Source organism: Arvicola amphibius, chromosome 13 (genome assembly GCF_903992535.2).
Source record: "Arvicola amphibius chromosome 13, mArvAmp1.2, whole genome shotgun sequence".
Classification (NCBI taxonomy): Eukaryota; Metazoa; Chordata; class Mammalia; order Rodentia; family Cricetidae; genus Arvicola; species Arvicola amphibius.
Genome location: NC_052059.1, coordinates 5,653,873 through 5,667,877, shown reverse-complemented (window position 1 = coordinate 5,667,877; position 14,005 = coordinate 5,653,873).

Below are 14,005 nucleotides of genomic sequence, written 5' to 3'. Positions count from 1 at the left end.
ATGTGTGCATGTGTTGGCAGGCAGGCCATAGCATGTGGGTGGAGGTCAGAGGACAACTTGTGAGAATGGATTCTCTCCTATCACTATATGAATGCCAAGGATAGAAGTTGGCTCTCAAGGCTTAGAGACAAGTGTCTTTACCATCTCTTTGGCACTTAAGTCTGTAACTTTAAGTTGTTACTGAGGGCAGGCAGGTTATAAAACAGCATTTAATAAGTTTAAATTTAAATGTTGCTTGGCTGTTGTAGCATGGAGCTGTGGGCAGGCCTGCTTTTCATCCCGCCCAGCTCCCGGCCACCAGCTAGCTTAAGCCCTGAAATAACAACACACAAACTGTATTCATTTAAACACTGCACGGCCCATTAGTTTCAGCCTCTTACTCACATCTTGATTAACCCATATCTAATAATCTGTGTAGCACCACAAAGTGATGCCTTACCAGGAAGATTCTAGCATACGTCCATCTTGGGCCAGAGTTTCATCGAGTCTGACCCAGAGAGCAAAGGCATGGCGATTTATTAACTTCCCTTCCCAGCATTCTGTTCTGTCTACTCCGCCCACCTAAGGGCTGGCCAATCAAATGGGTCAGGCAGTTTCTTTATTAACCAATGAAATCAACTCAAACAGAAGACCCTCCCACATCAGGCTATGCTTTTTAATAGTTCCTTGGTTATAAAGGAAAAACTTATAATGTGATTAAACCATGCTTTTGCATTTTTTACAAAATGGATTCTATACTCTTGTTGGATATATTTTTTAAAAATGCATTCTTGAAATATTTTAATTGTAAATGATGCAACTTTTGCCTTTAAAATTCTTGGACCTGAGGCAGTAACAATTCAAGGATCTCCTGGGGTATCAAGACAAGCCTCCCTGCAAACCCTCTGTTAGGTCACCTTCATTCTGAAGAAGGTATTTTCTTCATCTCTTTGGATTGTACTGATTTATTTATATATAAGTTAGTAGCATAGTTGCAAGAAATGATTTTCTTTTAGTCTTTTTTTTTTCCTCTCACACAGTCTAGGTTGATCTCACACTGAAGTAGCTGAAGATGATCTGCCCTCTTTAGTTCCTCCCACCTCTACCCCCGCAAGAGTCAGGACTGAAAGTGTGCAGCTTCTCCACCTGGTTTACACAGCGCTGAGGATTCAAATCCAGGGCATTTTGCAGGAGCACCCTACCAACTGAGGTACATCTCTGGGCCTTTTTGGTTGTTTTCTTTCTGAGACAGGATCTCATTGGTGTAATCCTCTGCCTCATGAACTGCTTTGAAGGCTCCAGGGCAGGATCAGTTTTACATCTGTGGTGCCAGGCAGGATGGTCCAGTGTCGTTCTGGGGTCTCCAAGTGTCACCCTACGAAGTTCTGCAGCTCCAACTGCTTGCAGTCCCTGCTCTCTGGAAGCCCCAGGCTGCTGTGTGAAATTTGCAATGGCTTTGAGACTGCTTATATAAGACATGCTAGCATGCAGTGCTGGCTGGTTCAGACCACTGGACCATCCCACCTGGCACCGCAGATGTAAAACTGATCCTGCCCTGGAGCCTTCAAAGCAGTTCATGAGCCAGAGGATTCCATCAAGTGACTTTTGTGTCATTTGTTGAGATGGGAGAACCTTCCAGCTAAGCCCAGTTGATAAAATCACGGCATAGGAAACCACTTGTTTTTATCAAGTCACTGTGTTTGGGATGGTTTCTTAGGCAGCAACGGACAGCTAGCACAGCCTTCATCTGGAAATCCAGGGTTAGCATCAGTTAAACAAACTAATCTACCAGCTTACAAGTGGAGTTTTGGTAAAGACTCCCTAATTCCGTTTATCCCTGGAGAGCCAGATTTAATCTTAACAATTAGTATCGTCACTATAGTTACTAATATAAAGCACAGACTGTAGAATCTGTAAGAGAAGACTTCCGATCTAGTAACAACAACAACAACAACAACAACAACAACAATAATAATAATAATAATAACCCAAGAACTGTAAAACCCCTTCCCCATTATGAAATAATCACGGGCAGTTTGCAGGGTAGCAGAGGGAGACCCGGGACCATTCTAGCAGTATTTATTTTCTGTTTCATGTTAATTACCTTTCCTTTCCAATTCTAAAGTACTTAAGCCTTGATTTAGTCACCAGCTATGCAGAGCCAAGTTCTCTTTCCTAGATTTTTGAAAAGGAGAAAACTCATTTTCCACTGGAATGAGACCATTTCTTCTCTTTTGTATTTATTTATTTTTAAAATTTATTTTTATTAATTTTTTACTTTTATTGAGCTCTACATTTTTCTTTGCTCTCCTCCCTACCCCTCCCCTCTTCTTCAACCTTCCCACAAGGTCCCCATGCTCCCATTTACTGAGGAGATCTTGTCTTTTTCTACTTCCCATGTAGATTAGATCCATGTATGTCTCTCTTAGGGTTCTCATTGTTGTCTGGATTCTCTGGGATTGTGATTTGTGGGCTGGTTTTCTTTGATTTATGTTTAAAAGCCACCTATGAATGAGTACATGTGATAATTGTCTTTCTGTATCTGGGTTACCTCACTCAAAACAATGCTTTTTAGCTCCATCCATTTGCCTGCAAAATTCAAGATGCTGTTTTTTTCTGCTGTGTAGTACTCCATTGTGTAAATATATCACATTTTCCTTATCCATTCTTCAGTTGAAGGGCATTTAGGTTATTTCCAGTTTCTGGCTATGATGAACAATGCTGCTAGAACATAGTTGAGCACATGTCCTTGCACGATTGAGCATCCTTTGGATATATACCCAAAAGTTGTATTGCTAGGTCTTGAGGAAGGTTGTTTCCTAATGGGGAGACCATTTCTATGATCAATAAAGTTACTTTTCAACTGAGTGATGACAAATTGAAGGAAATTCTTTTACCACATTGTTTTTTAATCCATAAATAAGGGACTGGAAAGTTGGCTCAGTGGTTAGGAGCAGTGGCTTGGGTGTGGTTCCCAGCACCCAAAGGGCAGCTCACATTTGTCTGTAACTCCAGTTCCAGGAGATCTTATGCACTCTTTGGGGGACATCAGGCACACACGTGGTTCACAGGCATACGAGCAGACTATATGTGTAAAATTAAAATTAAAAATTTAAATCCCTATATAGGTCAAACCTTAATTAAAAATATGAAGACACAGAATCAAATACATTTCCTCCTAGATAATATTTCTCTGCAGCTGGGAAGATTCTGGAGTCCTCATTATAGAGGTGAAGTTAAGGATCCCACCTCCTATTCTTTTTAATCCCTTAATTTCTAATTTCGAAGTGTACATGAATAAGTTATATTCATTTGGACTGAGAAAATGATCTGTGCTTACACAGGGCCCAATTATACATCTAACAATGATAGTGTTTTTAAAAGGAACAGAAACAGACATGGCTACAGGGTCCAAAGCTTCGCCTCCAAATTACCATATAACAATACATTTTGATGATGTTTGCTTGGTGGTGCTCCCTTTCCTTCGACATAGCCATGGGCTTCTGCTTTCATCCCCTTTTGAGCATACGTTACTTAAGGAAAATATTAGTAATGTCTGCAGAGATGGATTAATACATTCCATTACTGACTGGACTCCTACTCAATCTGATGAATCAGTGGTTTTGTGGTTTCTGAAATCAACAGAGCCCATCAATTAAAACACATATTGCAATTAATGTTTTTAATTGTAAACACTGACAAGGATTGCTGCCTGAGAGAACAAGCAGTATGTGTTAAGAAGGCAGGTTGGAGCAGCCCCGTAGAGGGATCACCCCACAGAAGACCCAGTGTGCTGTTGGCTACATACAAGCCGCCACTTCAGCCTTGGGTATTATGGTCTCTTCTTGTTAAGATGACAGTACCGATATATCCCTATGCTAAGGTGAGATTGTAAACATAAGCAGGCAATGCAAGGGAATGATGAAAATGTACACTTCTGATAAAGCATCTATAAACTTCCTAAACCATGAATGGAGGCAGGTGTGTCTGGTTCATGTTGGCAGTGGGCATGGTGGCAGAGCATTCTGCGTAGGAAGGAGAAGCTTCCATCCAGATGGCTACAATCGGAGTGTCTGCTTTTGTTTTAAGATACATGCGAGGTGTGCTCACTCTGCTTTCCACACTGACTCAGGGACTCAGCACCCTTCTCTTCTCCTAGCTGCAGAGCTGAGCTAACTAGCAAAGTCAACTGTCACATTATACAAGGAGGATTAGCTTTTACAGCTTCCTTACAGCAATGTATAATTTCCACCATCTGGGAAGAGGGCTTGGTGATTAAGAGCACACATTACTCTTGCAGAGGACCTGAATTTAGTTCCTAGTGCTCTTGTCAGGCCTCTCACAGCTACCCATGACTCTGCTCCATGAGTGTCTGATACTCCTGGCTTTAAGGGACACCTACTCTTGCACATGTGCAGGTGTATACAATATAAAAAGAATAAAAATCAATATTTGAAAAGGATAATTTACATACACAATGCAATCTGCTCATCTAAGGTGGATAACTCAATGTTGTTGTTGTTGTTTTGGTGCAGTCACGCAACCGTGTGGCCACCACCACAGTCAACTGCAGAACATTCTGACCACTCCACAAAGGAATGCCATCCCTGTTCACGGTTGCCTCCATTGCTTCCAGGTTGTCCTCCCTCCACTCAGTCAGGGCAACCACCAATCCTCTTACTGCCTCTGTAGATTTGCCTGCTCTGGGCATTTCATCTGAACCAGATCTTCTGATAGTGGTATGTGATGAGAGCTTCCTTTGTGGAGCACAGTGCTTCAAGGTTCATCCGAGTTGCAGCATGCATCAATGGTTCATTGGGTTTTATTGGTGAGTGCTGTTTCATTGTGTAGACACTCAGTTTAGTTTATCCAATCATGAGTGCTGTCTCATTGTGTAGACACTCAGTTTATCCAATCATGAGCTGATGGACAGCTGGAAAATACTCACAGTAGTCCCCATCTAAGATGTTTATTTGGATTTATGGTTCCAGAGGGTTTGAACCATGATGGCGGAGGCTCAGGTGGCAGGGAGAGGGTTCGAGTCCCGATGGCAGAGGCTCAGGAGGCAGGAAGAGGGTTCGAGCCCCGATGGCAGAGGCTCAGGTGGTGGCGGGGGGGGGGGGGGGATGGCGGTAGCTGAAGGCTCCTATTTCAAACTGTGAACAGGAAGCAGAGTTCTTGAACTGGAATTGTGGGAGGCTTTGATACCTTGAGCCTGGCCCAATGACATACTTCTTCCAGAAGGCCACACGGCCTAATCCTATGCAAATGGTATCAGCACTGGGGAATCAAACCACAGGAGATAATTCTCATTCAGAGGATCGTGAATTTATTCACACGTTCTTATCCAGAAGTGTATTGACCAAGCTGCGCACAATTCTTTGTAGGTTTTCAATAGCTTTAGTTATTGATTTTTAATTTCACTTCGTCATGGTCTGAGAACTTACTTGGCACAGTTTGCATCTTTTTATGCTTATTGTGCCTTGTTCTGTGAGCTAATGCATAGACTGTCCTAGAGAGTGGACCCTTGTGATAAAGTGAATTCCAATGCTGTAAGAGGAATTCTCTGCAGGTAAAGAAAGAGTCTGTTAGCTCTATCTGTTTACAGTGCTGCTCATGTGCTGTATTCTGTGATTGGTCTAGTTCTAAGCATCATTGAAGGTGGGGTGTTAGCTAGGTGGTGGTCCAGGCTTGTAATCCCAGCTGCTGTGGAGGGCTGCAAATACAAGGCCAGTCTGTGCAACACAGTGGGAAAGACCCTATCTCCAAGTCATGTCATTTCAAAAGGGCGGGGTGCCTGGGAACATAGCTCAGTGTCAGAGTACTTGTCAAGTATGTATGAGATATTAACTTCATGCTACATACACACTAACACACACACACACACACACACACACACACACACAGAGACACTAAAGTGGGATGTTAAAATTTCCAAACAGTTTGAGTTTTCTCTCTTTCTTTCAATTCTGTCAACACTTGCTTATTATGTAATTTATTTTGGATTCTGTGACGAGTTACATGTGTAACTTTAATTGTTATGGTAGATAAAATATTAATAGTGTAACACCTGTGCTTCTAGTGACTTTGGTTTAAGGCTTGTTGGTCTGTTATGGATAGATCTGCTCCGTTTCCCCTATGGTGACTATTGGAATGGAGCATCGTTTCAGCTGTCCCACTTCCCACATGTTTGAAGATGCATATCTTCATATTTGCAAATATATCTTCATATCTTCATATTTGCAAATAGTTGGCTACTTGAAAAGCATTTGATCTGACAGCATTAGCACTTATGCGTAGAAAAGTGCTTGTATACTCACACTTGTTTATTTTTTTATTGATGCTTAAATGGAGCTTTTTCTTAAGCCAGTCTATTTTTGATGTTTTCTATTTTTAAATTTTGATTTATTTTTATTTTCCACTCATTTTTTTTTAAAATCTCAGTTTCTTTATTGCGTGTTTCATTCACAGCGTGTTCTCATCAGGACTCTGAGCTGGAATCCTTGCTGCACCCCTGGAATTCAGGGGTCCTCGCTGTAGCTGGGCTTAGGCGTTTAAAGTCTTTGTCTGGCACAGCGGCCATCTGAATGGCTTCACACTTGATTTACCTGGGCATTGTGATCGTCTGAGGAATCATAGTCCATGTTTGCATGTTTCTTATTTTTTTGTGTGTGTGCCATAATTTGCATCCATAATAGAATGGGCATGTCTTCCAGCTTTATTCGTGGGTCTTCGTGAACAGAACACACTTGAGGGCTCAGCCTCCAGAGTCACTGAGAGGAGAGAACGTCTAACAAGAACCACACAAGCCCAACCAGACACAGAAATACATCTACAATCAACTGAGGTCCAGTACTCCACCAAAAATAAGCATAGGAAAGAAAATGGCAAAAACAGTTTAAAATATGAAGTTAAAATGGATTATGGTGTGCTAATTATATTAATAAAGTACATTTTTCTTGAAATATGAAATCTTTGCTGTCACCCTCCATGGGTCATAACCTAGGGTCTGTACCTACTCTAGAAAAACACTGGTTTTCATAGAGTCCTCTAACTGTCTTCCTGATGTCCCTGTTAATCTGCCTACCTCTGCTGCTACCTTGCTCATACTAGGCTTTTCTGTTTGTAGAGACATAGCTTTACTGTTTAAAAACACCCTGGGGTATAAATTGTTCTACAGTATCATAAAATAGATGTTTGTCCCTTTGCAAAGATAGTGTCTAAAGCCAGTGTTCTGGATTTGTTTGAACAGGGCTCTTCTTAGCTGTCCCTTCTTCCTGTTATCTTTATTTTTGAGTACTCTTCAATTTAGACTTCGCTTTCTGGGAACTTCCTTGTTCCTCCTAATTGCTAACCTCTAACATCTTTATTGTTCTGAGACACCCTCAGGCCTGGACTTTCTCAAGCACTGTTCTAAATCAAGTCAGCATAGGGAACATTCCAGAGACCTCTGTTGTTTTGACCTGCTTTTGCCCAGAGCAGCACACCTTGGCCAGGCCTCAGCATTGGTAGGTGGAGCTGGTCCACTACTCAGGGATCTCCCACTTCAGGGTACCAGGCATCTGAGGTAGCTACTGATGTTCTCATCTATGTCTCTCCGTACGGAATCTGGAATTGGGCCAAAGGTACTTATGGCGTTGGTATTCTGAGTTTTCTAGGCCTGGGGTGGAACCTCCATCCTATGTGTCCTGCTGATGGAGAAGGAGTTCCCAATCCCTTGTGGCAGTTACTCAGAGATTAGTCTCCTACAAGAAGCTAGGGTAGGGGGACATGCTATGCCAGTATCTCTTGGAGAAACACTGTGGTGCTTGACTGGAAGATGGGATGAATGAATCCTTTGATTTTCTTCATATCCACAGGCACTGAAGCAGAGACTTTAAAGTATTGTTCTGCTTCTTACCCAGAAGCCCCTCATACTGTCTTCCCATTGTGGTTTTGTTAGCTCCATTGGTCTAAATCAATGTAAGAAAAACCAAGACTCTGGGCTCAGCCTCCCTGAGTCCTATGCAGTAGTAGGTTGTTACCGTTCAATCGCCTTGAAGTTGTGACTAAGAAAGAGCTATGGTGTATATATGTAAATCTTTCACCACCAAGGAGGAAATATTAGTCTGTTCTCACCAATGTGGAGGAGATTTAGTAAATAACAACAGGGGACATAATTCCTAGTATAAGGAAAAACACACCGAGGACATATAGTCCGTATTATATGTAAGAGAATATTGCTCAAACATTAAGACCAACACAATTGCGTGCATTGAGAATTGACTGAAGAAGGAACATTTGTCTATGAAAAGCTGACATATAATTTATAAATTCTATTGGAACTCAAATTATTAGTTGATGTAATTATTTTCTTGGAGCTGGTGTAATTTATCAGTGCCGGTGTAATTACATCGACTCATAAAGATTAATATTTCAAAATTAGAGCTAGGTTTTAGATCTACCTCTGCTACCATTTCCTCATTCCCTCTTTTATCTGCTGTGTTGAAAACACATCAGTATTGTAGGTGTTGTGGTTTTTTGTTTGAACAAAGTAATCTCTTTATTAGTAAGATAGAAAGAAGGAATTCGGTCATCTCTAAGGAAGATCTTTTGAGCTCTGAAGTCCTGCTATCCCACATGACCTGGTTGACGCAAGCATTCTTTCAATACTTCAACATCTTCCCATGGTTATCAAGGTGTGAATTGCTGTGTTAGGAACAGCAGATGTAGCAGACATAGTCTGTATTTTTATGACAGTAGCAGATACTGAAGCAGCAAGTGGAGCTCCATTGAGAGGAGAAGCAGGATCTCCTTGCCACATCTGGAGGGGTGGCAAGCATTTCAGAGAAGTGTTTCTGAAGAAATGAAGTTGATGCTTGCATTAGTTCCTTCTTCCAGTCATAAGAAAACAAAATTTCTGTGTAACATAAACAGTGCAAACATTATTATTGTTATTATTATTATTATTATTATTATTATTATTTCTGTAGTTTTGGAACTGGGAAGGGCTTAACCTTTGCTTTCAAAGGGCATCTTATTGCTGCCGTCTCTGGAGGAAGGACAACACCATATGGTGAAAGTCTCTGAGGAAGGAAAAGTGTGTCTCTGAGGGTGAGCTTTGGGATTTCAAATGCTCAAGCTAGGCCCAGTGTCTCTCTCTCTCTCTTCCTGCAGTCTGCTGATGCAGATGTAGAACTCTCAGCTCCTTCTCCAGCACCATGTCTGCCTGCATGCTTCCAGCCATGATGGTAGTAGACTACACCTCTGAATCGGTAAGCAAGCCCCAGTTAAATGCTTTCCTTTATAAAAGTTGCTGTGGTCATGGTGTCTCTTCTCAGCAATAGAACACTGACTAAGATACTTTGTCATTCCAACTGGACTTCATCCTCTGGCTGGGGCTGTGTAGTACCATGCTTTTAGTAACTGGTCACTCAAAATCCATGAAAATGAGATTTCGTTTTTATTAGACAGATGAGTGGAAGGAAAATCAAAGAGGTGAATGAGTGCATGTTATGTCTTGACATGTACTTCATGTGAATACAAGTGTGTGTTATGTCTTGACATGTACATTGTGAGAACACAAGTCCACGCTGAATAGCACTGGCTACTTTAAGATTAGTAAGAACGAGGGCAGAGGTGTAGCTGCGTCTAGCATGCATGAAGTCCTGGAATCTACAAAACAAACCAAGGGATCCTTTGAGTGTTTGATGCTTATGAAGTAGAAGACACAGGTAAGTATAGTGAAGGAACAAATGCAAATGAGCCTTAAGCCTGTATTGCAGAATTGGCACAAAGCAGAGCTTTGGATGCTAACACAGGGACAGAAATTCACTGACCACAACCTGGAAGAGTGCAGAGAGCAGATCTGGGTTCTGTTTGAAATCATTCTAAGTTTCTTAATGTGTTTCTTACCTCTAGGGATGTGGAATCCATTGTAGATATTTGTTTGAATCACAAATTCAGGCAATTCTTTTAAATAGTGTTCAGTCTTCTGAGAAAATTGCAATATTGTTTTCACCCTAAAAAAAAGAAAAACAAAAACAAACCCTTCTGTTTCTGTGCAAATTGGCTGTGGGCATCCTGGGAACACTGCTCAGAAGACTCCAAAGATGCTGAACAGAAATCTCCAACCAGGCAGTGTCCAGAGCATGGTAAGTTAGGGGATAGAACACTTTCAGAGAGGGAAGAGGAAATCCAAAAGGCAGATACATACACACCACACACACACACACACACACACACAAAACTAAAGAAATAGTCGCATGTGTTCTTGTCAGCTTCCTTTGTAATAACTTAAAACAGAAACTATTCAAGTATCCATGAGCACAGAGTGAAAAAAATATGCTATGGTATATTCAAAAAATTGGAATCCTACACAGCAATGAAAAACTTTGAATATTTACACTGAATGTGCAGAAGTCTGGATGAATGTCACAGGATTCTTGAGCGAGAATATTGAGCCAGGCACGGATTCAGAACCACAACATTTCAATTTAATTTTGTGCATAAAAAATTTGCAATGCTAACATCTGGTGTTAGAAGTCAAAAGAGGGAGAGAACAGATTCTGATTGGCAGGATTCCATGAGGGTGTCCAGGAAGCTGGAGCAGATAAAATTCCACTCCTTTAGTTCTATGTTGATTAAATAAATGTGACTATTAATTTACAACTCAGTGAATTATATGATGAGACTCTATGTCCTTTTTCTGGACTCTTACAGTAAATCGTTAGGAGAAGGTCACGTGGGATGCTATAAACATGCACTATCCCTTTGAGGGAAAATAATCTAAAAATTGCTGGCAGCCTTCAGAAGCTGCCATCCCTGAAGGTACTGGGCAAACTCTATGGCGTAAGTAACAGTACTTCCTGAACTCTGCAGCAGGAACTGAGTCAAAGAAGAAAGCAGAAGCTGGCGCAGTGTCCCATGAACCCTGCGGAGCAAAGGAGTGTGGTGTTGGAAGTGAGCTGCGCTGTGCCAATGGGTGTCTCAAGCCCCACAAGAACAGGAGCCTCGGTTAGGATAGCAATCATCATAGCAGGAATCACCACCAAGTGATCTGCGAGGAAATTGACAGCTTACCTTGAAGTAACAGAATAGAATGTGTCCAAGCTGAATGCCCTGGGACTCAGACCCAAGCCAATATAGGAAATGTTACGATTTGAGTCTGAACAACTTCCCATGGGCTCATAAGGATAGATGCAGTTTCAACTACAGTTGAAAGGGCTGTAGTGGCATAGGAGGCAGGGCAGGGCTGAGAGGAGCAGGTCATTAGGTGGACCTCTCAATGTTACACCTAATCCTGGTGCTGACCTGCTTTGTGTGGGCTGCCAGTGGCCTCAGCTCCCACTGTGGTCATGGTTGATCTACCCCATCTTCCCTACCATAGTCTACTGAAATCCCTCTGAAACCATGAGCCAAAATAATCTTCCCTTTCCTAAGTTATTTCTAGCAGGTATTTGGTGCTAGCCATACTAAAGCCACTAATGCAGACAATATGGGGTTAAAAGGGGTGAAAACATGACAGGAGCCTGATGGAGGAGAGTTATCTGTCTATGTTTCTTTCATTGGTTAATTAATAAAGAAAACTGCCTTGGCCCTTTAAGAGAGGTGGAGTAGACAGAACAGAATTGTGGGAACAAGGAAGTAGAGTTGGGGAGACGCTTCAGGCATTCGCCATAGGAGTCTCCATGCTGCTCCTCTCCGAGATGGACGCAGGTTAAGATCTCTCCTGGTAAGCCACACCTCGTGGTGCTACCCAGATTACTAAATATGGGTTAAAGAAAGATGTGAGAATTAATCAATAAGAGGCTGAAACTATGGGCCAGGCAGTGTTTTAAAAGAATACAGTTTTCCGTGTAATTATTTCGGGTGTAAAGCTAGCCGGCGGCGGGTGGCGGGACGCAGCCCCGCCGCTTCACACTACAGATTGGCGCTCCAACGTGTTGACTAAATCCACTTAAAAACCTGAGTTGGCTTTAAATAAAGGAGAGAGAGAGTTTAACACAGCTTTTTGCTGTTTGCCTGGACGTGCTGTAGAGAGATTTTCTGTTTCAGCAATAGCGGCAGAGAAAAAGCTGAGTCATTTTAAAACGCAGCTTCCTGGTGCTGTGCTGCCAGTGCAAACTCTGGCTATAAACCATTTCAGTGGCTTTTATGGACTGGATGTTTGTGTGCCCGCTTGGGATCGGAAAAAAAGTGCTCTGAGACCATGCCAATGGCTCACTGCTCCCTGCCTGCACCTGGGCAGATGGCGGAATCAGGCTTAGGCGAGCGGGAGAACATGGCGGATTTCTGCCGCCATACAGGGAGATGTTTTTAGACTGCACAGTGCTCTGCGTGTCAGATTTGATTGTAACTTGGATGAAAAGAGTTTCTGTGCCGCACACTCAGTCTCAGAATTAAAGTGCTGAGTGTGGCTCCTACCTGGCAGCCCCAGAGCTAGCAGAAAATGGTACGTCCTCCATTTTGAAATTGGAGAGAGGTGGAGCCAACCTTCAGAGCAGCATGCTGCTCTGCAGCTCAGAGCTGCAACCGATTCAGAGTCGTAAGCGGCTCCACCATGTTGGACTGGGCGTGGCAAGCTCACAGTACCTGTTTTTGACCTAGGAATGTCACAGCTTAGAGTCTTAAGCGCTTAGCAATGTAAAGGCTCAAATCAAACAAGTTTCTTGACAGTAAAAAAATTACAGATTCACAATAGGACAGATTCAGACATAAAAGACTTTTAAATGAGTCACAGTGTTGGATGAATGTATGTAGGCTTGAGAGAGAGAGAAGAAGAAAATATAAAAAATAAAGTTAATGCCTAAAAAAAGGCTAAAGTCTTTAAAGAGACAGAATAAAGTAAAGTGATAGAATGAAAATAAGCCGCATAAAAATGGAAAATTCACAGAGAGTCTGGATTATGTATTTTGTTGTGTTTTCTTTGATTTTTTTGACTGTAAAGGAGCTAAGTACAGAGAGACATTTCATTATATGGGCTGCCAGGCTAGACCAGAATGGACATCTTAATGGTATGACTTCAGGATTTGGATCTAAGAACATGATGCTTTGGAAAAGAGTTTCTTCTTTTGTTTTCACAGAGGACGAGACTCTGTGGATTGCTTCTATCCCAATATGGTATGATAGACCACGCCCTCCTGAAAGGTTGCTGTGAACATCTTCAAAAAATTACTTCACTCAACTGCCAACTGAGAGGAACCTAGCACACAGGTTACACCATGAAAGACCTAAATAACAGCGCCCCCATTCAGCAGGAAGCAGTTTGGAGAGAAAAAACTACGCCCATTTTCCCAAATATTGTTTATAAATGTTCTTTTACATTTAAAGGGGGATATGATATAGAGATGAATAATTTGCAATGGTATGGATTTTAAGGTCAATTTGTTATATGTATATGTATTTCTGATCTTGATTAAGGTATTGTGATTGTGTAATTCATTTAAAAATGTAATGTATAATTAGGAAATATAGGTTGTTAATGGATAATCATTGATAATAGTTAAGCTTGTAGTTATGTTATTAGATTTTCCAGATATGTAGAGATATATTTCAGTTAGATAGACATTCTTCATATCTTTCAAAGACTGCAGAATATGGCATTTAATGTTTTAATAACAGGGTTTTTCATGACAATGAGACACGTCTGCTCCTGGCAGCACCAATCTACTTCGAGAGGAAGATGGGCATCGAAGAGGCTACTTATGGAGTTTGTTAGCCATTTGGGCAAGAAACTGCTCTTGCCTGGACTGTTGCATAGACTGGACACAAAGAACCCGGAGAGAAAGGACTGCTGAACTTGCCTAAAGGTGAGATGGTCTTTCGGGGTTCCTGATTCATGAAAGAGTCTGCGAGACGTTCTGCAGGACACAGCAGAAAGTGACTGAACTGTCTTTGGAATTTCCTGCTTCATGGAAATGTCTGCTGGACACTATGGGCCTGAAGGCTGAAGATGGATGCCCCAACGGTACAGAGGAACTTTGGGTGACTGTCCAGGCAGCGAGTTGTCTCTGTCATTTCTAGAGTTTGAAAGTTACTTACTTCT